Below are 27,772 nucleotides of genomic sequence, written 5' to 3'. Positions count from 1 at the left end.
GGTGGTGGGAATTATATTTAAGGTCCATAGGTTCATACTAGGCTATCTGCCCTAGGGCATTTATAAGCCTAGCCAGAGTGTGTTCGGCTTTCGCCACCCATTTTAAATTAATTGTGCTATGCTCTTTTTCGAGGTTAGTATACTGTGCCTCTGTCTAACAGTGACACAGAACTGATACCCGGGGTTAACCTATGATCTCCCATCCACTCATCAAGATTCCTCTTGAAGATAGTCAATGAGGGAATCTGCCTAACCTGGACTGGGATTTTATTCCAGAGTGAAGGGAGCCTCTGGGTTATGAATCTGTCCCTCCAGCATGTCCTATTTATTTCAGTGCTGAGGTTCAAGCCTCTCGAGCATGTAGCTCGATGGGATTTGGATTTTCTGAGGTGCAGCATGTCCATTAATTCCGGGTTGGACATGGCTTTATACGTCAGGCACAGATCGTCTCTGAGCAGGCGGTATGCCACTGAGTAGAGCTGGAGTTTCTTTAACCGGGCAGCATATGGCATCTGTTTGAGCCCTTTGATCCTCTTGGTGAGGTACTTTTGGGGTCTTTCCAGTTGCTGTAGGTGTCTGTTAATGTACATCCCAAAAGGGGCATTGTACTCAATTATGGGCCTGATGAGGGATGAGTAAAGAGGCATGATGACCTCCCCTGATCTAGATGTGAAGCCAGACATTGGATCCTACCCAATTCGGCTTTGTCAAGGGCAGATCATGCCTCTTGAACTTGGTTGACTTTTTTGAAACAGTCACCAAGGCCATTGATGAGGGTAAGGCAGTTCACACAGCCTACCTTGACCTTGCAAAAGCTTTCAACACAATACCCCACTCGGGTATCATAGAAAAGCTCACCAGCTTAAATGTAAACCCATATGTCACAAGATGGGTTGCAAACTGGCTCAAGGACAGAACCCACAGGGTTAGAGTTGCTGGTGCCATGTCAGACTCCAAGCCGGTCACAAGCAGTGTCCCACAGGGCTCAGTCCTGGGCCCCCTCTTGTTCAGCATCTACTTTTCAGAAGTGCAGGCAAACATAGGAGGATTGTGGCTGACAAAGTTTGCAGATGACTGCAAACTGGGCGCCATAGTTGAAAATCCATCAGACACAGATATCCTTCAGAGAGGTCTCATAGAAATGGATAACTGATGCCAAAGCCATGGCCTTAAGCTAAATGCCAAAAAATGTATAGTCATACCCTTTGGTAAAAACAAGGTAACCCCAAGTTACCACATAGGTGGCAATCCATTAAGCACAGAAGAGGTTATCAGGGACCTGGGGACCCAAGTTGACAGTAACCTTTCTTTTGACACTCACATTGCCAAAGTGGTTAGGAGAACCTTCTACATTGCCCACCTGATTATGAAGAGATTCACATCCAGATCAAGGGAGGTCATTGTTCCCCTGTACTCTTCACTTATCAGACCAATGATTGAGTACAATGCCCCATTCGGAATGTATCATACCCGACACCTGCAGCAATTGGAAAGACACCAAAAGTTTCTCACCAAAAGGATAAAGGGGCTCAAAAATATGCCATATGCTGCCCGACTGAAGAAACTCCAGCTCTATTCAGTCGCATACCATCTGCTCAGAGGTGACCTGTGCCTGACATACAAGGCCATGTCCAACCCGGAATTAATGGACATGCTCCACCTCAAAAAAATCCAAATCCACCAAAGCCACAAGAGGAAGAGACTTAAACCTCAACATGGATATAAATAGGATGTGCTGGAGAGACAGATTCATCACCCAGAGACTCCCTATGCTGTGGAACAGAATCCCGGTCCATGTGAGACAGAGCACCTCGCTGGCTCTGTTCAAGAGGAATCTTGACCAGTGGATGGGAGATCATAGGTTTACCCCGGGGATCATCTCTGTATCACTGCTGGACAGAGGCACGGCAAACTAATGGGTATAGTATTCTTCAACCTAAGGGGTGGTGAAAGCCACACAACTCTGGCTAGGCTTATAAATGCCCTAGGGCAGATAGCCTAGTATGAACCTATGAACCTATGAACCTATATAAAATGTCTTTCTAACCACTTTGGCCACGTGGTTGTCAAATGAGAGATTGCTATCAACTTGGGTCCCCAGGTCCCTAATTACTTCTTCTGTACTTAATGGATTACCACCTATGTGGTAATTTGTGGGCACTTTGTTTTTGCCAAAGTGGATGACTATACACTTTGTGGCATTTAGCTTGAGGCCATGGCTCTGGCACCAGTTGTCTGTTTCTATGAGGCCCTTTTGGAGGATGCTTGTGTCAGCTAGAGAGTCGATTATGGCGCCCAGTTTGCAGTCATCTGCGAACTTGGTCAGCCACAGTACTTCCATGTTGGCCTGTACCTCCGAGAAATATATACCGAACAAGAGAGGTCCCAGGACTGAGCCTTGTGGGACGCCACTTGTAACTGGTTTGGAGTCTGACATGGCTCCAGCAATTCTAACCATGTGGGTTCTGTCCTTGAGCCAGTTTGCAACCCATCTAGGGACATAGAGGTTTATATTTAAGCTGGTGAGCTTATCTATAAGTAAGAAGGTAGTTTGATGGTTGCTTAATGAGTCAGGAAGGGTGCCTGCTAAGTAGGAAGAAGGAATTTTAGTTAGTAAGATCCAGTCTAAAAGTGTTTCTTTTTTGCTATTTTTGACTATTCTAGTGGGTTGCTTGATTACTTGAGAGAAGGTAAGCAGGTTGATATGGTTAGTGGGTACTTGGGAAGAGCATGTGAGCCAATCAATAGTAAAGTCTCCTAATACAATGGTCTCTTGAGGCATGGAATGTGGCAGCCATTGAAGTAATGTTTCCATGGCAGGGATGTTATTGCCTGGAGGGATATAACCTGTAACTAAGTTAATGATTTTCTTATTACATATTTTGAGATTAGTTAAGAGTATGTCTGCCTTGTCCAAAGGGGGAATTGGTATGTCAGTTTTAGTTATAGTCAGCATATTTTTGTAAAGCAGGGCAATGCCACCTCCCTTTTTCTTTAGTCTATCTTGCCTAAGGATACTGTACCCAGGTGGTAGGATCTCTGTATCTTTGGTAGTTGGTTTTAACCATGTTTCAGTTAGACTCACTATATCTGAGTGATATTGTGAGATTAGTGTATGAAGCTCATGTATTTTATTGTTTATGCTTCTGATACTTAGGTTTAGCATGAGTAGACTGTTTGATGACCTGATATTAATTTGGGTTAGTTTGGGAAGCTGTTGTGCTTTAGTCAGAGTATTTATGTCATAAGGCCCTGGGTTTGGGTATATATCTCCATCATTTAGGAGCTGTTGGGTTTTTTTGCAGTAATTTAACTAGTTTTTGTAGTATTGTTAGGTATTTTTGGGTTACTGATGATTTGGGGTAGGTGGATATGGAATAAGAAGGGTATAGCTTATAGCAGTAGTATTGAATAGGGTGGGGTTTATTGTTAGGGAGTAATTGGATGGGATGTGTTAGATGCTGGATGTGGATTTATGGGTAAGGGGGAAGTTATTTTGAGCAGGGTAGTTGTATGAAGTGATGTGGTAGGGATATACTAAGAGGAGTAGTAGGGTCATTTGCAGGAGGAGGTTATTCATAGTTAAAGAAGAGTGTTAATTGAGTGGGTTTTGTAGGAGTGGTTAGAATGAGTGTATGAGGGGTTGGGAGGGATATGATAGGTTGTTGGATTTGCAAGGGGTGGGAGGGATGTGGATTGGATGTTGGTTGTTTAGGGGAGGGACTGGATGAGTATAAATGTAGTTGATGTGGGGGTGGGTGAGAATTGGGGGTAGGGTAGGGGAGCAGAGTAAACCCGAGCGTAGTGTGTGCGAACGGAGCGGGGCAACCGAGCTGGCAGGTAAGACCTCAAAAACTATCATTTAGACCTGAGCAGAGGTGTAAGTTGGGTATGCTATAAGGTTTTGATCTTTTGCTATCTTTAATTATAAAAAACGACACAGCAAAGCACCTGTGGGGAGATAAACGCTCCTAGATACAAACAAGTATAAATAAGCAAAAACGACAAATAGGAGCGAAAGGACCTCAGAGAATAAGCGTTTCCAGGATATATATAAAGGTTATTCAACCCAGTAGAAGTAAATCAGAGATGCAAAATTCCAAAGATGTATAAGCAATCTTCCAGTCCAGTACGCAAGTATACTCATATTAATGAAGTCTGAAGATATGTGCACATATAAAAAGCAAAAATTAAAAGAGTTTAAACTTATACCTATATACATACACATAAAAGACATAATAAATGATGGGTGTATGTATATGTGACAAGACAAACATTAACAAACCTAAGAAGAACAAGCATTGCACCACTATCCTTCTTGCAATGCTTGTTCTTTTTAGATTTTTTAATGTTTGTCTTGTCACATATACATATACCCACTATTTACTATGTTTATTATGTATATGTATACAGGTGTAAGTTTAAACTCTTTTAATTTTTCAGGTATGAGCTAGACTCATAATTTTAAAGATGCTCCCTTTTCTTATTTATGCTTTTTATATGTGCACATATCTTCAGACTTCATTAATATGAGTATACTTGCGTATACATATTCATTTTTACTACACATAATATGAATAGATATGAATTAGGTTAATAGTTTTATTAAACACTGTATTTGTCTAAAATATATGAATTTCTTTTAGATATCCATATATATATGTATTTTACACATTTTTATATGTGTTAAAACACCACAAACTTTGTAAAAAACACAGTGCCAACCAAGGACTTGTGATCGATGAAAAAAGACAAATGAATTACGCATTTCTTTCACTTTTAATGTCTGTGAACTTCTTCAGAAATACACCATACATATAAAATCACAGATTTAAATAGCAAAAGTTAACCATCACGTGACTTGATAGTCCAACCATAATTTACTATCAATTTGTCAATTAGACATAGTATCTAATCTATTTATAAGTAACAAACTATTATCACTATAAATAATTTTCTTAGAAAATTATCATCTAATAAAATTGACTCTAAAAAAATACATATAATATAACATTCATCCAAACAGAATGATACTTTATAAGTGTGACTAATAAATTAATTGAAAAATATATATATATATAGAGATTACAGTCACAACCTAGATGCTTGCAGGAAACATTTGATGTTTATTGCTTCATTTAAGCCTGGGAACTCATCTGCTCCTAGCAAAATCTGCCATAGAGCTTCTCTACATTCTAATTTAATTTTAAAGTTCCCACTAAATAACTGATCGTCTACTTTTTCTAAAACTGAAAAGGTGAACTTTTTGAATCTAAGCATGCAACTGCATGTTTTGCCAAAGCGTTTTTAAAATCCTTATTTTTAATAGCAGAAACATGTTCATAAATCCTTTTGTGTAAGGTTCTTATAGTTTTCCCTATATAAAATTGGTTGCAGGAGTTGCAGATAGCAACATAAACAACATTTCTTGTTGTACAGGTATAATTCCCCCTGCTGCGAAATTCTTTGTTCAAATGACTAAAAAACACTGAACTAGTCCCTGATATAAATCTACAATATATGTTCCATAATAGCCAGATTTTATGAAGATGGGCAGGACGCCAGGTTTGCTGTATTTACGCATGCTAGCGCGTGGATATAGATAGGCCATATCCTTACCAAGCGATGGGTAGTCAAGCAGACATCACGACTGGGAACATACAGCGGCAGTCAATACCACTGGCCAGATGGGGACAGTCAAACCGCGTTCTACACTTTACAAATGCACATGGTGTCCATTGTAGGACTCAAAAAATTCTGACTGTTGTTTGCCAGTATGCGCCAGAAAAAGCCAATCCAGTACATACCATGACCTACGGCCACAGCTAAGACATATGCACCACCAAGCGTGTTTTAAGGTTTGATGATACCTGCACCGCGCTGACATGCAGGACATATGAACAGAGGTCCCCAGACTGCCGTGTCCATACGTAATGTCGTCCATATCCCAGTTCCGCACATGAAGGATGTGTCATGCGTACCCGTGGGGGGTTACAGCCGCAACTGGTATCCTGGGTATGCAAAATGGGTCTCGGTGTTGTTTGGCTGATAATCAAGATTGTCCGCCCGATTAAGGAGGGCCTCTTGGCGGGTACAGGGGCACGTGCCTTGTAGTCCCCAGTAAGGATGCAAAGCACCCATAGGAGTAATGCTAAAGGCATGTGTGAAATGTGTTTTTCAGCCCTACATCCAGTGTCCGTAGGCATTTCCCAAGGATGGGACAAGCGTGCTGGGACAAGATGGCACCGCATAATAGCAAACCTGAAATTGGAATCACACAGCCGTAGTGAGGGCATGACACAGGACATAAACATGGAAACAGCAGTTACATACACCCCGTAGACATCCACCATCCTTGCCAAATGCTTTGATCCGGCGGTACACAGCAGCGGAGGTGCTGTATCTTCAGTATGTAGGGGATCACTTGCCTACTCACTTTCGGTAGGAACATACCTGCGACCTGCTTGGAACACGCCATATTAATGGCACACCAACAGCGTGGAAGTAGGAAGGTAAGCGCATACTATGGCTAAAACCATGGAGTTCACCGCACATAACCCGACATACTGTCATGAATTCACCAGAGTTCTACATGTACCGGCTGTGTTATACCTGACAATTCAGTGGCCGGATAGTTCACAATGGTACCTGTGAGGATTATGTAAAGCTGTTGCCAACCTGCAGGACTACAGTATTAACACCCTATGGGTAGATTGTGGAAGGACCACGCAGGTTACGTAGCACTACATAATATGGGTAGGCCGGACAGACATCCGGAATGGGGAACATACGGCGGCAGTCAAACCCACTGGCCGAATGGACCACGGTGATCCAACATGTGCTAAACTTTACATGCATGTAGTGTGTCCATTAGGGACCCAAATATAACTCCTTAAGTGAGTGTGAAACAACATAGTGTGAACCGGAAGAGGTGACAGCCGTTACTTCTGGCTGGGTAGATATGTGCACCACCAGGAATTGTCTTCAAGGTGATGACAGCCGTCCATGAAATGCAGGACATATGAATAGGACTTTCCCCAGGCTGCTGCATCCATACGTGCGTCCACATCCCATTTCTGCACACATGGAAGGGTGTTACTGCAAGGGGGTACTGTCGACGGTTGCAGACATGGGATGCGTGGGTATGCATATATAGGTAATAATGGGGTAATGGATTGGCAGATGATTCACCCGTCCCGCCCGATGTATGCGGGGCGTGGCCATCGGCATATCGCGTTACTCCGCCAATGCACTAATACCCGATCACATCCACCCGGAAATGGAGAATGCAGCTGTGAAATGTTGACAGCCCGATACTGAGTGTCCAGTAGGCAGATTTCCCATGTGGATGATGGACAAGCGTCACGGCCAAGATGGCACCCGCAGCTGCCAACCTGGGGGAATCCACAGCTGTTGCAAGGGGCATAACCCAGGGAATACAGACCGCGATTGTAGCCTGGTACACACCCCATTCAAAGAAAGACCGGCTGGGCGAAGATACCGGTACGATACACAACGCACGCATGTGCCAGCACATGTACTTGGGGATCCTGCGGCAAACTTACGCCATACAGTGAGACAGATGATTCACCTGTGTAAAGATACCAAGTGGCACAATCTCCCGTCTGCTGGGAATGACGCCAGGAAGGGTCAAACTATGGGCGTTGACACCAAAAGAAACACATCAACTTGGTGAATTAATAGCCGGATTGATGTCCAATACAACATGGCAAAACACCCAATGAACAAGGGGAAGACTTGCTGGCACCCTATGGCCCCAAACAATAATCACACATAGGTAGATGGAACGAGTCAAGCATAAACATCCGGGTCACGACAGGTGGCATATGGTATTATCCAAAGGTACTTCATGAACAATGTATCTGCGCTATCACCCGTTGGCCCGTGAGACTTACACATAACATGGGAAGTATCCAGGCTTTAAATATCCACCCTTACACTTCCATTTGTCACTTTCTGCTGTCGAGGCAATGGGGATGTAGCCCACAGCACTTTGAAAGCAGAGGGCTGATACTGCTAGCAGAAACACACACATGTCACCATCACAGAAAGCATACTATGAACACACGTATTACATGATATTATTGTACTATGCAACACAAACAAGCGACGGGAAACATGCAGCAAGAATAGTCACCGTAGTTTGACCACAACCCAAGTCTTGGTAACATTTTGAACAGTTCATGAGAAAACATACAGCGTTTTAGTTTGTTTTCCTGCAATGTGTGCAGGGACACCATACTATGTCTACGAATGTTCACAAACAACAATGTGAGTCTAACATGATTTTAAATATCACACTGTTGATGCGTGGTGCACACGCAACAATTTGCTTATTCAGATGTACATGAATTGCGAAAGCTTCGCGGAAACACACACACACACGGAAGGGGCCGAGGAGATGAACCTGCGCCTATTTACATGAACTCAGTACAGTACATGAATCGAATTACTGCTTGCGCTACCGAGGTTAACCCGCGTGGCGTGGCTGGCTAGCCGAGAAGCATATACATGTGCAGGCTGCTGGCGTCACCCGCCATAGACACGTAGTTGGCAATAGCCGTAAGGCATGTGATTGCGGGCGTCTAAAAGCATAATCAGTCGCAGGGCAGCTGGAAACACACACACGCGCGCAGCGGAAGGGGCGGAGGGACGAACCCTCACGACTATCTACATGAACTGCTACTGTATAAGGAAGCGCGATTTACCAGAGCAGCAGCTACGAGGTTTGCTAAACAGGCGCTGTCACAGGCATACTTGCCCAGGCTGCTGGCGATCAGCCGCATAAGACAATAATTGGCAATAGCCAAGGCATGTGTTCGCGGGCGATCTAAAAAGCATAATCAGTCGCAGAGGCAGCTGGGGAAACACACACACACTGCAGCACCTGCGGAAGGGGCGGGGGAATGAACCTCTGACTATCTACATGTGAACACACTACTGTATGAAGCATTTACAGAACGGCAGCTACACGAGGTTTGCTAAACAGAGCGCTGTCCACAGGCGCGCAGCGCTGCTGGCTACGTCAACCGCCACAGAGACAATAGTTTGGCAATAGCCACAGGCATGTGTTCGCGGGCGTCTAAAAGCATAATCAGTCGCCAGAGGCAGCTGGAAACACACACACACTGCACCGAAGGGGCGGGGCGAACCTCACGACTATCTACATGAACGCACACTGCACAGTATGAAGCATTTACAGAGCAGCTTCACCGAGTTTTGCTTCAAACAGAAGCTGTCACAGGCGCTACCTTGCTTAGGCTGCTGGCGTCAGCTGGCATAAAGACAATAGTTGGCAATAGCCAAGGCATGTGTTGCGGGCGTCCTAAAGCACCCGTAATCAGTCGCAGAGAGCAGCTGAAACACACACACACACACGCACCGATGGGTGGGCGGGGGGCGAACCTACGACTATCTACATGAACACGCACTACTGTATGGAAAAGCATTTACAGAACGCGCTACGAGTTTGCTAAACGAGGCGCTGTCACAGGCATACTTGTAGGCTGCTGGCGTCGGCACGCCAAGACAATAGTTGGCAATAGCCAAGGCAGTGTGTGATGCGGGCGTCTAAAAGCTTATAATCGATCGCATGAGAGGCAGCTGGGGACACACACACACACTGCGCTGCGGAATGGACGGGGACGAACCTGCGACTATCTACATGAACACACTACTGTAGCTGAAAAGCATTTACAGAGCAGCTGGCTACCGAGTTTGCTAAAGCAGAGCGCTGTCACAGAGCATACTTGCGCCCAGGCTGCTGGCGTCAGCATATAAGACAATAGTTGGCAATAGCCAAGGCATGTGTTGGCGGGCGTCTAAAAAGCATAATCAGTCGCTGAAGGCAGCTGGAAACACACACACACACGCTTTTGGAAGGGGCGGGGGCGAACCTACGACTATCTACGCTGACACACTACTGTATGAAGCATTTACAGAACGCAGCTACCAAGTTTTGCTAAACAGAAGCTGCTCACGGAAGCATACTTAGCACAGGCTGCTGTCGTCAACCGCAAGACAATAGTTGGCAATAGCCAAGGCATGTGTTGCGGGCGTCCTAAAAGCATAATCAGTGTAGCAGAGGCAGCACAGAAACACACACACCTGCTTTTACGGAAGGGGCGGGGGACGAACCTACGACTATCTACATGAACACGCACTACTGTATGCAAGCATTTACAGAAACTGGCGGCTACGAGTTTGCCTAAACAGGGCAGCTGTCACAGAGGCGCATGCCGCTGAAGCTGCTGGCGTCAACCGCCAAAGACAATGGTTGGCTTAATAGCCAAAGGCATACGTGACCTAGCGAGGCGTCTAAAAAGCATAATCAGTGCGCCAGAGGCGGCTGGAAACACACTACTGCACTGCGGAAGGGGCCGGGGGCGAACCTGCGACTATCTGCATGAACACACTACTGTATGGAAGCATTTACAGAACCCAGCAGCTACGAGTTTGCTAAACAGAAGCGCTGTCACGAAGGCATACTTGTAGGCTGCTGGCGTCAACCCGCCAAGAACAATAGTTGGCAATAGCCAAGGCATGTGTTGCGGAGGCGTCTAAAAGCATAATCAGTCGCAGAGGCAGATGGAACACACACGAACCTTGCACACACAGACCGCACACACACACACACACACACACACACACACACACACACACACACACACACACACACTGCGGAAAGGAGGCGGGGGGCAGAACCTAAGCCTATCTACATGAACACACTACAGTATGAAGCATTTACAGAATGTCGCTGCGCGAGTTTACTGAGCAGAAGCTGTCCAGGAGGCATACCCCTCGTGAGAGTGGTATCATTTGCCAAAGGCAATGCGCCCATTTCGGCTCGGGTGTTGGACAGAGTCGCGCATGATCGCGCGTCTGTTACCATCCCAAGGTCCAGCGTACACTAACACGTTAGTGCTGCGGTGAATAACAGAGAGTAACTACTGATCAGTACATCACTGCATACTGGGCATGCTCAGACACTTAGACTTCGGCACGGGCAGACATGCATACACATGTTGCGGCGGCATGGGTGGCGTCATGTGGACCGTCGTGTGTCCAGCCACACAACAGAAACCTGGCCATGCCACAGGCGTGGCGTTAGCGTGAGGGGATAGAGGCATGCACCGAGGGTATTACTGCACAGGCGGCTGCGGTGTGCACTGTGCTGTGTGTCTATCTACACGGCTGCCTACCTGGGCATGCTCAGACGCTTAAATTCGGCACAGATCAGACATGCATACACATGAGTGCGCGACGGCATGGGTGGCGGAATCACGGACCATCCTGTGTGTAATCGGCCACACAACAATAACCGGTCATGCCACAGGCGTTCCATTTGTTGCTGCGGGGAATATGTAGGTGCAATTAACCATGTGGCAGGACTGGCCTACAGTTTGTTGCATGCTACAGACAACCCTCACAAACACAGGATACCTTCACCCAGATGTCCCTGGGGACACTGGTGAGTGGGCATGCTCTCACAACAGCACCGTTTGTGTGACATGAACCACCCATACATAGCCTGGGAACATTACCCATGGCGCAACGGCACAGTCGCCAGCAGTCCCAGGTGTTCACACACCTGGCCACTGTTAAACAGCCATGCCATACATACCAGGGGGATGTCTGACAGTTCTGCCCATCCGCATGGTGAGGATAGGCCCCACACAGGATGTACAGCCCTCAATGGTGATGCTGAAGACCGTATAGTGGATCCACTGGTCATCCTCACTGTAATAACACCAGCATGGGGGACCTCGGTGATGACCTCTCCACGAGAAACCCTTTACACACATCATTATGACCCACGTTGTGGTACCCTACGTATCCTCCCATGCCAATGTTGAACAGAGGCTGGCAGACCGGAAAGCGCCTACCGAGATGCCTTGCTTTGAGCCACCCACATGCATGTCATCAACATGCAAACATGATGACATCAGGACGTTGTCCAGCACAGGTAGGCAGATGGTGTGGTGGATCGGAGCCACAGACTACCTGTACATCAACAGTTGGAGCTACCACTACATGGCAGGGCAATGACAGTTACCAGGGAAACCATCACCCTTCATGCAGGCGTCACCCATACATTTACATACCAACATCCAGGTCGGCTCGTGGGATTGGTACTGCAGAGGGCACATGAGACAACCACAGGGCCTTCCCTAACTGTGGTAAGGACATGGTTGGGGGCACACAGACCTGCCTGGAAATGGTCCAGAGATGGTACAACAGTCACTGCACCCACAGACATTGTCTGCATACCACCAGGACATGTTCCATGCATACATCCCCCAAGGGAACATATCCATCCCACCAGAGTGTATCCTCCAAAACATGTCATATGGCTAGGATGATCCCATATCTCTATGGCGTTTGACCGTCAGCAATGGGCACCGATGGTTCCCTGGCTGTGTGCTACCCATCCTCTTTTGAGGCCCTCGGCCCACACATCAAGCCACTTGTGATCAATGTTAGCCTTACTATGGGCTATGTCCCAATGGATGCCATATGGCATCTGTGGTCCCATCACTATGCCAGGGTAGTGCACCTATGGACTGTCAGCAGCCACACCCTATCGGCTATAAACACGACAGAGTGTTGTCTGCAAAGCTGTGTGGAGGTCCATACAGGTGGTCATGGTTACACAGATAGGTGTACGAAGCCAATGCGGGACGCCCACAACTACATAGTCAAAGAGGCGGATCCTGCCTCTCCGAACCTGCTCGTCCAGTCTGGAGTGTTCACCAAGGGCCATTGATGGGGATATGTGGGTTTGCACACACTGAATACCATGACCTGGTGGGGCGTTCAGAGCACACTACACATGGGACCCATGTAAAGGCTCATCGCCAGCATACATGTGGGGACATATGTCACCGATGCTTCTCACACACCCAGGTTGGAGGTCACACCGCAGGGTTGGTGCTGAAGGTGCTTTGTCACGCACTCATATCTGGACCCAGTGGAGGGCCTGGGGCTCACTCCTGTGCACCCTGCCAGATGGCATCCGACCTTACAATGTGCATGCAATCATGGGGGGGATTGGCAGCAGACAAGGTGTGCAGATGACTCACAGCACCCGTGCCGACATACCCAGCGCACCATGTTACCGCATTACATCCACCTGGGGCGTCATAGACATGGCTGACTGGTGCCAGAGCCATGGCCTGCTAACAAATGCCCAGAGAAGGTGCAGCCCTACCCGGAGTGTGAAGAACATGTTCGATCCCAATGTCACACATGTGGGTGGTGCGCATGCATTGAGATGGTGGACATGTTCCCAGGAATCTATAATGGCTGCCCACACGTGTTGGCAACCTCTGCCAACACACACAATGGCAATGTGGGTGTGGAGACATTCCATTGTGGCCTCCTGGTCTGGATGGAATGGCAACCACATCAGGGGTGTTCATTGTACCCCTGTACACATCACACACCAGTGCAATGACTGCGTACAATGGCACATGTGGCCTGTAGCTAACCTGGCCGCCTGCAGCACTTTCGGAAGGACCGCATAAGCGTTCCACAAGGCGGGGATGGCTGCTGGGACATGTGTCACCAGGTGCGGCGGCAAGGGGACACTGGCTGTGGATCTGCACAGCACAGCTGCTCCGTGGTGATCTGTGCCCGACATGCGGCCATGTCTGACCTGGGTGACATGGGCACATTCCACCTCCCAGGCCCCATGCGGAAACCACGGGCACAGAAGCCGACTGTCAGACACCTCAATGGCAGAGATGAGTGGGACGTGCTGGGGAACAGGGGTAACAGCCAGACACACACTACAACCGCGGGGAGGAGTGCCAGGCCATGTGAAGGAAAGGCCCTGACTGCCTTTGTCCAGGACTGCTACTGGCGTGTGGATGTGTGACTATAGTTATCGCAGCCAGTCAACCTCTGTGTGTCACTGCTAGACCAGGGACTGGGGACTGATGGATATGGCATCACCATCCTGAGGGTGTTAGATGCCACACACAGTAATGCTAGGTCCACACATGTCGTAGGGCACCATATCCTGTCGCGTTCATGTGTGCCTATGTCATACTATGTAGGGGTCCATGCCAGATGTGGGTAGCTTGTGCTATGCTGATTTTGCCAGACATGCCTGTGGGTACACCCGCGACTACATGTGGGGAACTAATTACGAGTGCTCCCAGTAGGCCGCGTGCAGAGTACACCATCAGTATCATCTGCTGGGTTAACTGCACCGACATGGTGCTACACGTGTTACCACCACACATACTGTGTACACATACCAATGAATGGTGCACCTGTCCTGCATGGTATGTCTGCTGCATGATGTCCGTGCAGAACACATCACATACACACCTGTCACCAGCCATACACACACACCACAACATACACAGCGCGTACTATGCGGACACAGGTATCACATACACCTCTCACTACTCGTGTCCACCCTGTGCATCATAATATGTCAGCTTAACCGTGCATTGATGGTGTGGCTCACAGTTATCTTGCAGCAGAGACTTAATCATTTGCACAGGGTGATATGTGTGCTTACAGGCATGGGCTGTACCAATGGATGACATCATGTGTGTGTGTAAGGCCAGTGCATTGAGTGGGCATGACTATGTAGATTGCATGTGGGTGTGGTGGGGCCCTACAGTTGTGTCTGCTGTGTGTGGGTGTGTGTGTACACAGTTCAGTCATCTGTGATGCCTACACGCAGGTATGCTTGGCAGCGGCCCTGACTGTACAGTGCAAGGTGTTCACGGCTCACTGTGTCTGCGGCGGCCAGTGACCAGCGCCTGCCTGAAATTGCGCTTCTGGCAGACACGACTGGTGGGAGAGTGCAGACTATCCCACTCTCCGATGTCACATGTCCGCTGGAAGCGTGTCCCCACAGCGGGGCCGTCCAGGGCCCGCGTCCGCGTGGCCTGCTCTGTCCAGGTGTGGATGGTGTGGTAGCAGCTGCGGTGCTGCTGCTACCATCACTGTCTGTGTGTGGGCATGGGAGTGTGCGCGCAGCCATGACCTGCAGCAGGTGGTGTTGCTGGCACTGCGCCCCGCGTGCCCCTGCCTCACCCCTACCTGGGTGTTCCTGCTTGCTGGTCTGCACGCTCAAGGATGGCCAAGCCCGCCGGTGCGGTGAGACCAGCCATATGGCCCCAATCTCACTATCCAGAACATCGGCAAGATGCTGTTGTGCATTCGCCCAATGCCTGGATGCTGTCATTTAGAATTACGGATTGCAGACCTCTGCAGCCTCTGCCCCTCCTGGTTCTGCCGTTGAAGCCGCGTGCCTGCGCCCGCCATTACAGTCTGGAACATCGTCTGGTTATACCAGCTGCTGCACCGCACTGGAGCCCGGCAGGTGTATGTCTAAGCGGTGCTCCCCTACACCGGGCGGCACCTGCCACACATGCCTGCGTGGCACTGCACCAGTCCTTACACTGGCAACATGTGTGTCCCCACACCTTCTGCAAAGCCACCACATTCCTGCTCGGGACGGACAACCAGGCGGCTGACTGGCCGTCATCTATGGAGCAGCGGTGTTGGGGTATGTGTGCGGCATCTGAGCAATGTGCAGGGATGAAAGGGAGACGTATGTGTGAGAGAGTGTTCTCCAGTGGCACAGTCCCTGCCTGTGCCGGCCCTGCCTGTGCCTCATGCACATGCTCATCACCACTAGTATCTGTGGGGACACTAGGATCAGATTGACCGCGGGAGGAGTAGCGCACCTACAGCACCTGTCAATACAAAGACATACCAGCCGTTACAATACAGACACGCACACACACACACACACACACACGCACACACACACAAACACACAGACACACACACACAGAAACACGGAACACACACACACACACACACACACACACACAGCATGCATGTGATGATTATGCAGGAGTGGCATGCAGCATTCACACAACACAGACCAGTGAATGCAGACCAGACATTGTAGTGGCGAAGTATGCCTACACTGCCTGGTGGGGACAGTACAACAGGCAGGTGTCATTTTAGTAGGCATGCAGTACACACATTCATGGCCAGGTTTGCATGCATCAGCGTGATACACCCGTGTGGCCCACGTACACGGGCAGGTTGGGAGTACACATGGCTGGCAACAGTATGTAATGTACACACATGGCCAAGTATGGCGGTATCATGTGGGCGTGTGAAGATGGTGTCCCACCACCATGCACCACATCATGATGGCTGTCATGGTGCAGTGTGATGTGTACAGTGTACAGATACAATGTATGTGTAACAGTGATGTCTCTGTGTAGGTACGTTGCTGTGAGCTGTGTGCATAGCTGTGCGATACGGTGTGTGAGTCTTGGGCTCTGTGCCACTGCACAGTAGCAGGACTTTACAGCTATGTGTCTATGCGATCGCGTGACCTGGACGCATTACATTGCCATGTCACTTTTTGTAAGTTAGTTCAGCCTGCTCAGCATATATATTGGACATTGGAGGCACCTGTAGTAGCTGTGGAGAGGAATGTCATGTCACTGGTGTACTACATCAGATGTCAGGGGTCCACTACATTGATGAACCCACTATGTGTTGTACAGGGTGCAATGGTGAGTACCCACTGTGGATGTGCTAACAATGTGGCAACACATACCTGTAGGTATCAACCATGGCCTTGTCTGTCTGACTCATGCCCAACAATTGTGTGTGGGCAGACATTGTGCACCTGCGGTGACCCTGTGGTGGCCCATGTGACATACACCCATACTAGTTGTGGCGTGTCACATTCTCTGGATATGCTGACGAGTGTGTATGTCTGCTATGTTGTGCATAGGTCATATCATGGTTAGCTGACAATGCTGCAGCCAGACATCCCGCGTGCATGGGACATGGCATGCGCCATGTCTGGCAGTGTGCACCGATGGGGGCATGGGTCACATTAGTAACACCTGTGCTCTGGCCAGATCACAGCTCACTCTCACCAATGGTACTGTGTCCATACTGCATGGCATACCAATGCATACTACACATGCAGCCAGTGTAGCAACACATACACCATTGTATGCATAGCTGAATGCACGTAACACACCAGTTGGTTGTGTGGTGTCATACCACTCACGTAGCGGGTTGTATCTACTGTACATGGGTGGTGTGTATGTGGGTGGTGCGGGCTGTATGCCGTGGCGGGGGCACACAGATGAGCATGTCATGCCTAGACACATGGGGAATATCAATACAGCAGAACATCGTTTGACTGGCAACAGACTTACCTGCAACAGACCCTTGGCCTTGCGACCGTAGGCGTACCTGTAAAGGCATTACACAAAGGTATACACATTAGCCATTACTATATCCACGGTCAGCACTGTACGCGACACATCATGCATGTGTGGTTTGCATGTGCTATGCACGTGTCTGCTAACACAACCTGGCATACAATGGTTTGCATGTTGTGTGGCCATATACCTGGCATGTATTGCTATATCATGTGTTGTACTATGACACCCACACCCACGTCGCCTATCATACAAACATGCAACACTGACTTACCATGCAGCTCCAGGCTCATGGCTCGGGAGACCCCACCTCCACGATGGGCCAGGTGTTTCTGCGTGTTGTTCGTGGGTGTCCCCAGACTAGCCAGGAGCTCCTCCGTAGCTGTAGTGGGGGCTGTGTTGGTGGCCCACCACCTGTCACGTTGTTGCCTGGCGATTGCAATGACGCTGTCTTGCATGCGGATCAGGTCTGTGCAGTGCCTCGGTTTGTTGGTAGCTGCGGTTGGTTCCATGCGGCTGTTCACCCTCTGCACAGCTCATCCCACATCTCCTGCCGTTCTTGTGCCTGCTGTGAAACTTTTGCTTGGCTAAACAGAGGCGTTGTAGTTACTCTGGAGGTATGGTATGATGACCTCCTCCTCCTGTCATTAAATGGTGGAAGCCGGGAACGTGGCATTATCTGGAAGACATAATGATGGTGGCAGGTCACATTGCTGTGCTGGCATACTGTTGGAAATGCATTGCTATGACATGTACGACATCTGCACAGTGATCTGTGAAGGGCATCATCATAAAGGCGGTGACACAGCCGATGTTGTGGCTTCACACCATTGAGCACTGGGTGTCACATCATATCTGTGTGCCACCCCATCACACTGTGCACGCACCATGTAGATGTTAGCCTGCCATGGGCATGTGTGCCTGGCTGCACCAATGTCCATACCAGTTGGCATATGTCCCCATGTGGCGTCTGTGCTACTGTTCACCTGTACACTGTGTATATGTCAGTACACATCACGTCTGTGTCCATTGTGACCGTCAGCGGCGGCACTGTACACATACACATGGACACCTGCACATGCATGTGTTGTACCATGTACTTCCACACAGCACTGTACGGTGCTGGACAACTAGCCCAGCTCACCTGTGTTGCATTATGTGATACACATGGAGCAATGTGTAACCATGACACATTGGCAGGAAAGGCCATGCATAGCGTGTACACACACATTGTCGCAGAGCATCACACAGCACCTGTAACATGACAGGGGGCATAGCCACCACATTACTACTGTGTATGGTTGATAGTGAGAGTGCCTTTTGTCCATTGCACCATGTGGGACCGTGATAGCTCATGCAGCCTTGCTGGCCATCTCTGCATGATATGGGGTATGCCACATACATGGCAATGGGTGTGACCCACTCAGGGGCTGACGGTATTGGCAGGGTGGCTGTCCATTGCTTTTGTCATAGCTGTGTGAAAATGGACATTCCACATGTTTATCACCATGGTGTGGACACTGTCCTCCAGCGAGGTATGCTGTATGCTGCTTGTTGAGGGTGTGTGTGGTGCATGCAGGTATCACACATCCATGCATACACTGTAGCCCTGGCAGGTGCTATGTGCTGGGATGTTGATCGACACAGTGCTGTATGTGTACACACACCGCTATCCCATGCACATGGATATCTGCCTGAACTGATGTGGGTAACACATATGTGTACATACATTGCCCGCTGCCACCCACATGTCTGCTGCTGCACTACACACCGCCATCCCTCCCTGTGTGAATGTGGTGTTGGCCTCAGCAGAGGTATCCGTGTATGGGGACATGGATGTTCACATAGCAGGCCCACTGATGGTATCGTCGATCTGACCATACACATATGATGCACCCCTCACACATAATAACCCATTCATATTGTTGTTCACAATGGTGACACGGCTATATTGCTATGCAGACCATTCACAGACATTCATACACAGAGGCATGCAGCCCATCTGTGGCATTGGCTGGACTATTGGTGTGGTTGGGTACCTAACGTGTTTGACTGCAGGTGGTGCAGACCTACTCTGCACATGTCTACATGGTAGGCCTGTTCACGGTAGGCATCTGTGATGTGCTGTGCACATCTCATACCTGCACATTTGCTTGTTGTCCATCGGTCCACAGGCCAGTGGTGGGACATACAGGGATGTTGCAGAACATATACATGCGACCCTGTACAACTGTGACGCTAGCCTCTCAGATGCTCATGTGTCGTGGACGTGAACACCGTACACACACATGTGGTTGTGGGCCGCCGTCCATACCCATCTCCACCTGTGGGTTGCTATCATCCCACACACTCCTTGTACTGTATGTTCGGGCTATGCAGCTATGTGGGGCTTGTGTGCATACAATACGATACTATGTGCCTTTGCACCCATCACAGACATTGTCACACAGGTACACCGGCAGCCATACACATCGCAGATTGTTGTCAGCATGTCACATGTGGTACACACCTAACACATCTCCTGCGGGACATGGTACTCTGTATGGGCATGTCCAGTAGTGACATACCACAGCTACCCCTACATGGCGGCTATGCAGGACATGTCTGTGTACATCTACTGTGACATATACACAAGCAATTCCTCTCTACCGACATCACATGGTACTACCTGTGGAGTATGTGTGTCTGCATCCATGCTATGGCCATAGATGACAATTGTACATCTATATGTGCAACATACCTCAGTGGGGTTGTCATGAGCACATGTTCCATGTGTCAATGCATTGTTTGTGTCTGTTGGGCAGTCATTGTTGTGCATGGTTTACATGGCTGACATAGTGTACTGTGTCTGATTCCAGGTACTTCATTGGGCTACCAGCATTGTACATTTCTACAGCACATTCCAGCCATCATGTAGCCAGCTTAGATGACAGTGGGAGGTGTTCCGCCATGTGCACATATGTCACACGGTGCAAGGGTGACTGACACACATTGTCGGGACTGGGTTCTGACTGCTGTGGATGTGTGTACCGGTGTTGACAACCATGACTGCACCAGATGGTGTCTTCTGCATGTGTGACATTCACAACAAACACCCACATTCACATAGCAGCACATCGTCCACGACAATTGACATTCCTGCCTGAACACTGTATGCGGTATGTTTGTATGACCACTGCATATATCACTGGTGGCCACCAGCATGGCTGCCTACAACAGCAGTGTGTATCCTGTGCAAACATGGGTTACACCAGTCACACCACACCTGTGCCAGCTGGCCCTGTAGTGGGTGACAGTGCAGTTCCATTCATCATGTAACAGTATACATCGTGCACCAGTATGTTGCAGACATGTGAACGGCTGTGCTACTCAACATATGCACACATGACACATCACCTGGTACACCGTGTCTGCCTTGCCACCTGCTATTGTGACCACCCTGTGATGACATTGTACGGCCCACATGGGCGTGGACATGTGATGGCTCAATGGTGAATTAACCGTCCAGGTGTGTGTCTAGCCAGGTGTGCAGTAGCCACTGGTCTGCATGCAGGATAGTCTACATTGGCCTACTCTGTCACTGGGACTGTTGACTATGGTCATACTGTTGTTATGCAGGCATGTGCTGTTTGTCCAGTCTGATAGTCGTGTTGAACCACACTACCGTGGCACATGACGTGGACATCTGGCTAAGGTGTGCAGCCCACATGTACATCTTCTCATGCTATGCTGCCTGTGCAGCGGTGTCACATGTCTGCCTCTGGCAGGGCTGTCACAGTGGGCACAGCATGCAGTGATGTGTGACAATGCTTACACCCTCCACTGTGCTGTACAGTAGCACTGCACACACAGTACAGCACACATGTCATTTATCTACGGTGCCTGGACATGCCTCCATGCCCTACACGGCACACCTGCCAGTCCAGATTGTACACAGATCATACCTCCCAGTCACATACCTGGACTGCAACACACACAGGTGGGTGGTTCCCACACCACACCGTGATTTACACACATACTGTATTTTCCCATGACACATTGCATCATAGGTAGTCCATGTTCAGATACCCATGTTTGTGGCCAGTACACACATTGTGACACGCGACAGTGCAGACACTGTACACCACAGGTTACATGCCAGTCGGGTTGGCATGCTGTACATTGCACCTGGGACAGTTGCTACTGCTATGTATTGCGGGCAACAGGACCTTCCCTAGTATGGACTCCCCGCACCCACATGCTTGGCCATGCAGTGCAGCATAGCTGGGTGACACATTACACGACACATACCATACCTGCAATACCCTCAGCATGCACCAAACCTCCATGTGTCTGTATGCTAGGCCTACACACCTCCCCCCTCTGTTTGCTGAACATCCATGCTTACCATCCCTGCTAGCCACACCCTAAGCACACAACCATAGCAGCATGCATGGTACATACACACTACAGCCGGTATTACTGACATCCACTGACAGAGGTAGTTGAGGGCATGGCACCTCGTCCGATGGACAGTCTATGTGCCTATGCCAACAGTGATCACAGTGCACTTCTGCTACATTTACACACTGGTAGGGACCATGCTATCCCACACTGAGACATGGTGGTGCTGGCACTTTCACAGATGCCACAGTGGTATTCCTGTTCCATGCACACGTGCTGTATGGGCACATGTGCAGGCTGTTGCACGGTAGTTTTGTTCACCTGTGTGTTGTGTGTCACTTGACAGTCATGGTGTGTCCTGCTGGTGCATGACATACTCCACAGCTAGCTATCTAGACATGACTGCCAGACATTGCAGTGTGGGCCCTCACACAGTGTGGTGGTATGTCTCTGCTGTTTGACTACATCCACATTCAATGCAGCATACCACGGTCATGCAGGCATTGACGACACAGATGTTGCTGGCATCCTGCCTGCCAATGGGGTACCTACCAACAATACACACTCTCACTCACTACAGGGTTCCAATCCTTGGCTGGACATTGTATTAACCCTGTGGACACATACATAGTACTGTCATGCACATGTTATGTCTGGGAACACAGTCCCAATGTCACCTCCAACCGCCGTAGTTGTTGTATCCCGCCAACCTGGCTGTTACATGTCTCTGCAGCAGCACACGTCAGTGACTGCTAGCCCATTCATGTCGTTGTGCACCCTGACCACCACACTACCACATCTATCACACTACACATGGATGGTACTGCATTGCACGTATGGGGCTGCATCTCTACACCCATGACTGGGCCATTCAGTATGGCACTGGGCCACATCTTGACATACATGCTTCACACACTCAATGACTACCTGCATGCCTTTCCTGGCACCCTTGTTGGGCTTCTGTGCCACAGCACACCACATCCCATGCTGGCCACCTGTCATATTATTGCATGGGTGGTTGGGGTGCTACAGAGGGTATCACATCAGACATGATCCGCTCTTTGCCCTTCAGCACCATTCCACTTTATGCTATTGACAGTGTACACATCCTGCATCACATCGTACCGTATGTTTCGGCATGTTACGCCATGTGCCTTCTGTACAGTTCACACAGTGGTGCAGGCATATCATGCTGACTCCAACATTAGAGGGACATGTGGCATTGCACATTCCCCAGACATGTGGCCCCTCATGCTCAGTATTTGCATACATACACTACCTGCTGTCACACAGTACTGTACATGCCTACATGTACCACTTCTACATACCTGGCAGCATTCTAGCTCATCCTGCTCATGTTGCTGACACCCATACAGGTGTCAGTGTGGCAGATATATCATGTAGATATCATTGCATCAGTTACATCACACATAGTGCATACACATCACATTTGCATACTGACAGTCATGCGGTGTGTATCACATGGATACTGTCCGATACAGGCATATCACGTTGTACATGGTTGATGTACACACACATGGCCCACATGGTGCTGTGGTTGCCATATTACACCATAGCGTGGGTACACATGTGCAGGACTACACATTTCTGGACCGTATGTCTAGCTGATACCTTGGGTGCCCTTGTACCTGTGCCATACACACATGTACCGCAGGCCGTGTTACAATGACACATGTGTGGTGTACCTTACACAATGGATACAACGTTACATGTCTCAGTATAGTCATGCTGTGCTGTCTACCCAGCTCAGACAGTTGACATATGCAAATGACAGTCATGTAACACATCTGTGCTCACCTGCATGCCACGAACACAGGGGTGTAATGTACTCTGCCATGGGCCATGTTCTCCACAGTACTGATGCATGTAGTACTCCTACATGGCGTTTGCTGTGGGCAGGGGGAGAGTAGTCCTGCATGTGTGCACACATGCCACATTGCTCAGCCCGGCGTCTGTGTGACATCCACAGACTGGACACACACCATGCTGTGGGACATAGGTCCTGTGCACATCCCACAGGGGCACACTGTGTCACTAGTCGTGTGATAGCTGCCCTGCTGGTGGGTGACACACACCCATGGTACCACCACAGCGGACGTATAGACATGACAGTTGACATCCAGTTCTGCCGTTCAGTGGACACTACCATGGGGGGGGGTGTCAGTACTGTGTACATTGCACATGTGTTTACACACGGCCCTGCTGGACATCATTGTGGCACACATTGCACCTGCTATGGAACGTTTGGACATGGTCACTTGCTGTTACCTCCATTTTGGGTACCTATTCTGCTACTACATTGTCCCATATGTGCAGGCCATACATATCTTGTGTATGTATATAACATTAGCCCATCGCTCCATCATGCATGCTATGCCTGTGATACTGTCTATGATTTGTGAACATATCCATCATGCCAGCTTTGCATTACACATAATTGACATAGTCGCCCTTACTGCGTGGGATAGGTGCACGTCGCACATTCCGTATGACATCGGCGGTATATGCCCATGCACATGTGTGCTGTGACACTATACATAAATGTCCTATCCTGCTGTGGCACTTCAGTGTTGGATATCCACTGCCAACATCGGCGTGGGTGGTGGCATTGTTCTGTGTTTGCAACCCCTATGGCAGACCTGGGGTAGGGTTACCACCTGTGCCTCTTTGCAAGGGACAGTCCCTCCTTGGGCAGTTGTGTCCTGACAAATGTATCACAAATGGCAAATGTCCTGAGATTGTGGGACATCACTATATCCCATTCTTATGTAGGAGTTGCATAACATACTTGTTTATGTATGTACATTCCTAACTGTTACAAGACACACAATAAGCAACTGACCTGCTACAAGACTACACATTTCATTATGCAAAGTAGTAGAGTTCTAACCTTTGTACTGACCATGGGTATGTGTCCACCTGTAACATCTGAAGTGTGTCCCGATTTCCCACTTTGGCCTTTTGAAAGGGTGGCAAGCCAGCCCTGGGGTTATCGCGGGTGTTTACATGTTGTCCCACTGCTGTGCACACGTTGTCCACAGTTGTTGGTATGCTGCGCGTTTTAGCATTACATATCCAACCTTCGCCTCTCTCTGCCTGATGGACAGGTATCTTTACCTACACACACCGTTCACATACTGTACAGATTCATCATACATTATCGTGCGTTACACACCAGTACATGTCGTGGGTTCGACATACCTTTCCGGCCTTTTGTTCTGCGTTCGTCTCTATTCCCTTGTTTCTCTTGTTTCTCTTTCTCTGTTTGGATTAGTTCGGTATGAACATACGGTTTGAATATCCAGGAGGTCTTCCTTATATTGCCGTCGCCTGATGCATGTGGGTTAATCAAGCCAATAGCTGTTCCTCGGTGTGTACTTATGCGCATATCAGCGGTGATCCCCCTTCCTTTCGTTCATTACGCGTCGGCACTAGGCCATGGTTCTTTCCTCGTGTGGGCGTTGGTTATTTGCAATACCTTCGTGAGGATGGTATGTATTGTATCATGTTTGTGTGACTGCATCCGCTATGTGTGTTGTCGGGTACATTTCGCTGTGGTGTTAGCCGTGGATTGTGTGTGTTGGGTATGGTATTGTGTTCGACATGTGGGTCCCCGTGTCCTGGCGGCGTCTGTCGATGGCGTTGTGCATTCAAATGTGTTACCTGGCTGTTATTTTCCTGTACATAGCGAATGCATGGATGCATGAGCCGCTGCTAGTGTTTCCCAGGAGCTTGTTGTGGGTATGCCGCTGTCATTCACTGCCTGTATGTGTTTGCTACTGTTTTAGCTGTTATCCCTTTGATATGTGCAATGGGGTATATCTGCGGATGTGGGTGACGGGGACGGTGTGTGAGTCTTGCATTTATACATACCAGATATGCTTGTGTGTGTGCTCCATCCGTGCTTAGGGAGCTGCGGGTTACCTGTGTGTTGTTCCGGGAATATTTGTTTTGTTGATGTCGTCTGCTGTCGGTATCGCCTGCATGTGTGCTTCCTGCACGTATTCCTCCTTCACATCGGTTATATATCTGCGGATGTTCGTCCGTGCCTACCATCCATTGGCATTTTGTCGCTGATAGTTACGGTGATTGTGGTCCTATACTTGGGGCGGACTGTATGCTACCGGTAGCCTCCTATTCATGTGCCGCTTGCTTACGTCACGGTCGTGGAACACACCGCGGTATTTACCGGACCGTGACTGTTCACGATCGGTGCCGGGATGGCACATTCGTATTTTCGCCGTACATGCCTGATGCTGTGTAACGCGTTGCCGACGGACCGTGTGGAGTGTACGTTATGGCGCCATACCCACGTTCGTGGTTTGTACATCGTCCTTTGCATCTCCTGTTTGCTATGGCCCTGTGGTACACTTTGGGACATTTGCGCTTTGCATCATTTTACGTCGCCACGTGCATAGCCACTGAGGAGATGTCGGTACTACTTTGTGGGTACTGCTGTACATACGCCTATGGTTCCTGTACTGTATGCCTACGCCTATTATTACACTCCAGCTGTGACATGTCACCTTCATACACAGTTTACACTGGCACACACATTACACACACACAGCGGAACACACGACAACCTCACCTCACACATACACATATTGCCGCCATGGCTGTCAACCTTCTATTGTCGGAGTGGGAACACACACAGTAGTAATGTGAAACACATGGGCATAATGTGGAACACATAGTAATGGCATAGTGACAACTTCAGCTAAGTAGGTCATAGGTTGATTATGATATGATGATTTACTTACAGTGAAGAACCTTTACTAACTTACTATGAGTACATTGTATTTACCAGGGTGTCATTTATATACATTCCTAACAATGGTTGTTTGAGAGACATTTTCAATGTGGAACTTGGAGGAACTGCGAGGAACATGCACTGTTTTACACCCCAGATGAGGTCGTTCCTCATAATGTCATTACACTTCACTGGTATGCTTTCCGCTTTCACCGACGGTTGGACACAATACCTCGTTGGCGCGCCGCGGTGGCGGCGTGTATCTCCGCACTCATGTCCTATGGGTTTGACACGCACATATGTAGGGTTGCCACCTTTTCAAATGGCCAAGGTGGGACATTTTAGTACGTCGTCAGGTTTTGCATGCCAACACATACCCACGGCCAGTACAGAGGACAGCGATTCACTTTTTTGACGGAATACAAAACTGTAGCATTACAGTTGCTTATTCTGTTTATTATCATATTTAGATGTTTCTTCTACAAACTAACTGTTTTCTGCAACTGATAGTAATTATGGGAAATGGTTTTGTCCTACAATCTCAGGACATTTGCCATTTTGTCATTGTTTTGCAGGACACAACTGCCCAAAGGTGGACTGTCCCTCACAACGTGGGACAGGTGGTGACCCTACACATATCCTGTTACTGTACCGTGGACCGGTGACCATCCCGACACGCGGATATGTATTGCTGCAGGTTAACATTTCCATGGCTGGCGTTACCTGCCCTGCCCACCCTCCAGGATGATCGGGTTGTCGGTCACTATGTTTAATATGTGGTGATTTCGCGTCTTACTTATCTGTGACCTTGCATCCCTGGGTTCCATATTACCCTGTTGTCCTTTCTATCTGTGTATGCGTACATATGTTTCTACATATGTACTGATATGTATTTCGTATCTGTGTATGCAAATGTACATGTGTGGTCGACTGCCCGATAGTGGCAGCATATGGCTACGCCGTGTGCTGTTGAACGGCGGCGTTGAGGTGTTGGCGTTCCATGCTCTGCTGACTATTGGGTGTGCAGTGTTTGGCGGTGCCTTTGTTGGAGTCACACATACGTCCGCATACGGTACACATTACGGGCGGACATGTTTGTGTGGCGTCCATTTTACTGTGTGTGCAGGTCAGGAGGTGTCAGTCCATGGGGCCTACACTGTCAAAGTATGTGCTATCGTTCCCTCTTTGCCAGGGCGTAGGCATATTGGGTACGCCTCTGTCTACCTACTGGGGCTGGCTCAGTGTGTCCGTGGCGCTTGCGCCCTGTGCCTGTGCTTGCCCTGGCAGTTGTGGCGGGCTTGGTGGCCCTCCGGCATTATGTCCCTGCAGCAGCTGTTTCCGCAGAATCATATTGTGTAGCATA

At 48.9% G+C, this 27,772-nt stretch overlaps 1 protein-coding gene across 1 annotated transcript in view; it reads left to right on the top strand.

The window, feature by feature from the left end:
• LOC122814323 (zinc-binding protein A33-like) overlaps positions 1-27,772 on the top strand; it is a 569,312-nt gene that overhangs the window by 394,347 nt on the left and 147,193 nt on the right. The window lies entirely within an intron of this gene.

This window comes from Protopterus annectens, chromosome 10.part0 (assembly GCF_019279795.1).
Source record: "Protopterus annectens isolate FY-2018-M chromosome 10.part0, PAN1.0, whole genome shotgun sequence".
NCBI lineage: Eukaryota > Metazoa > Chordata > Ceratodontiformes > Protopteridae > Protopterus > Protopterus annectens.
Note: the sequence above shows the minus strand (reverse complement) of the source record. Positions and strands in the feature narration are given on the sequence as shown.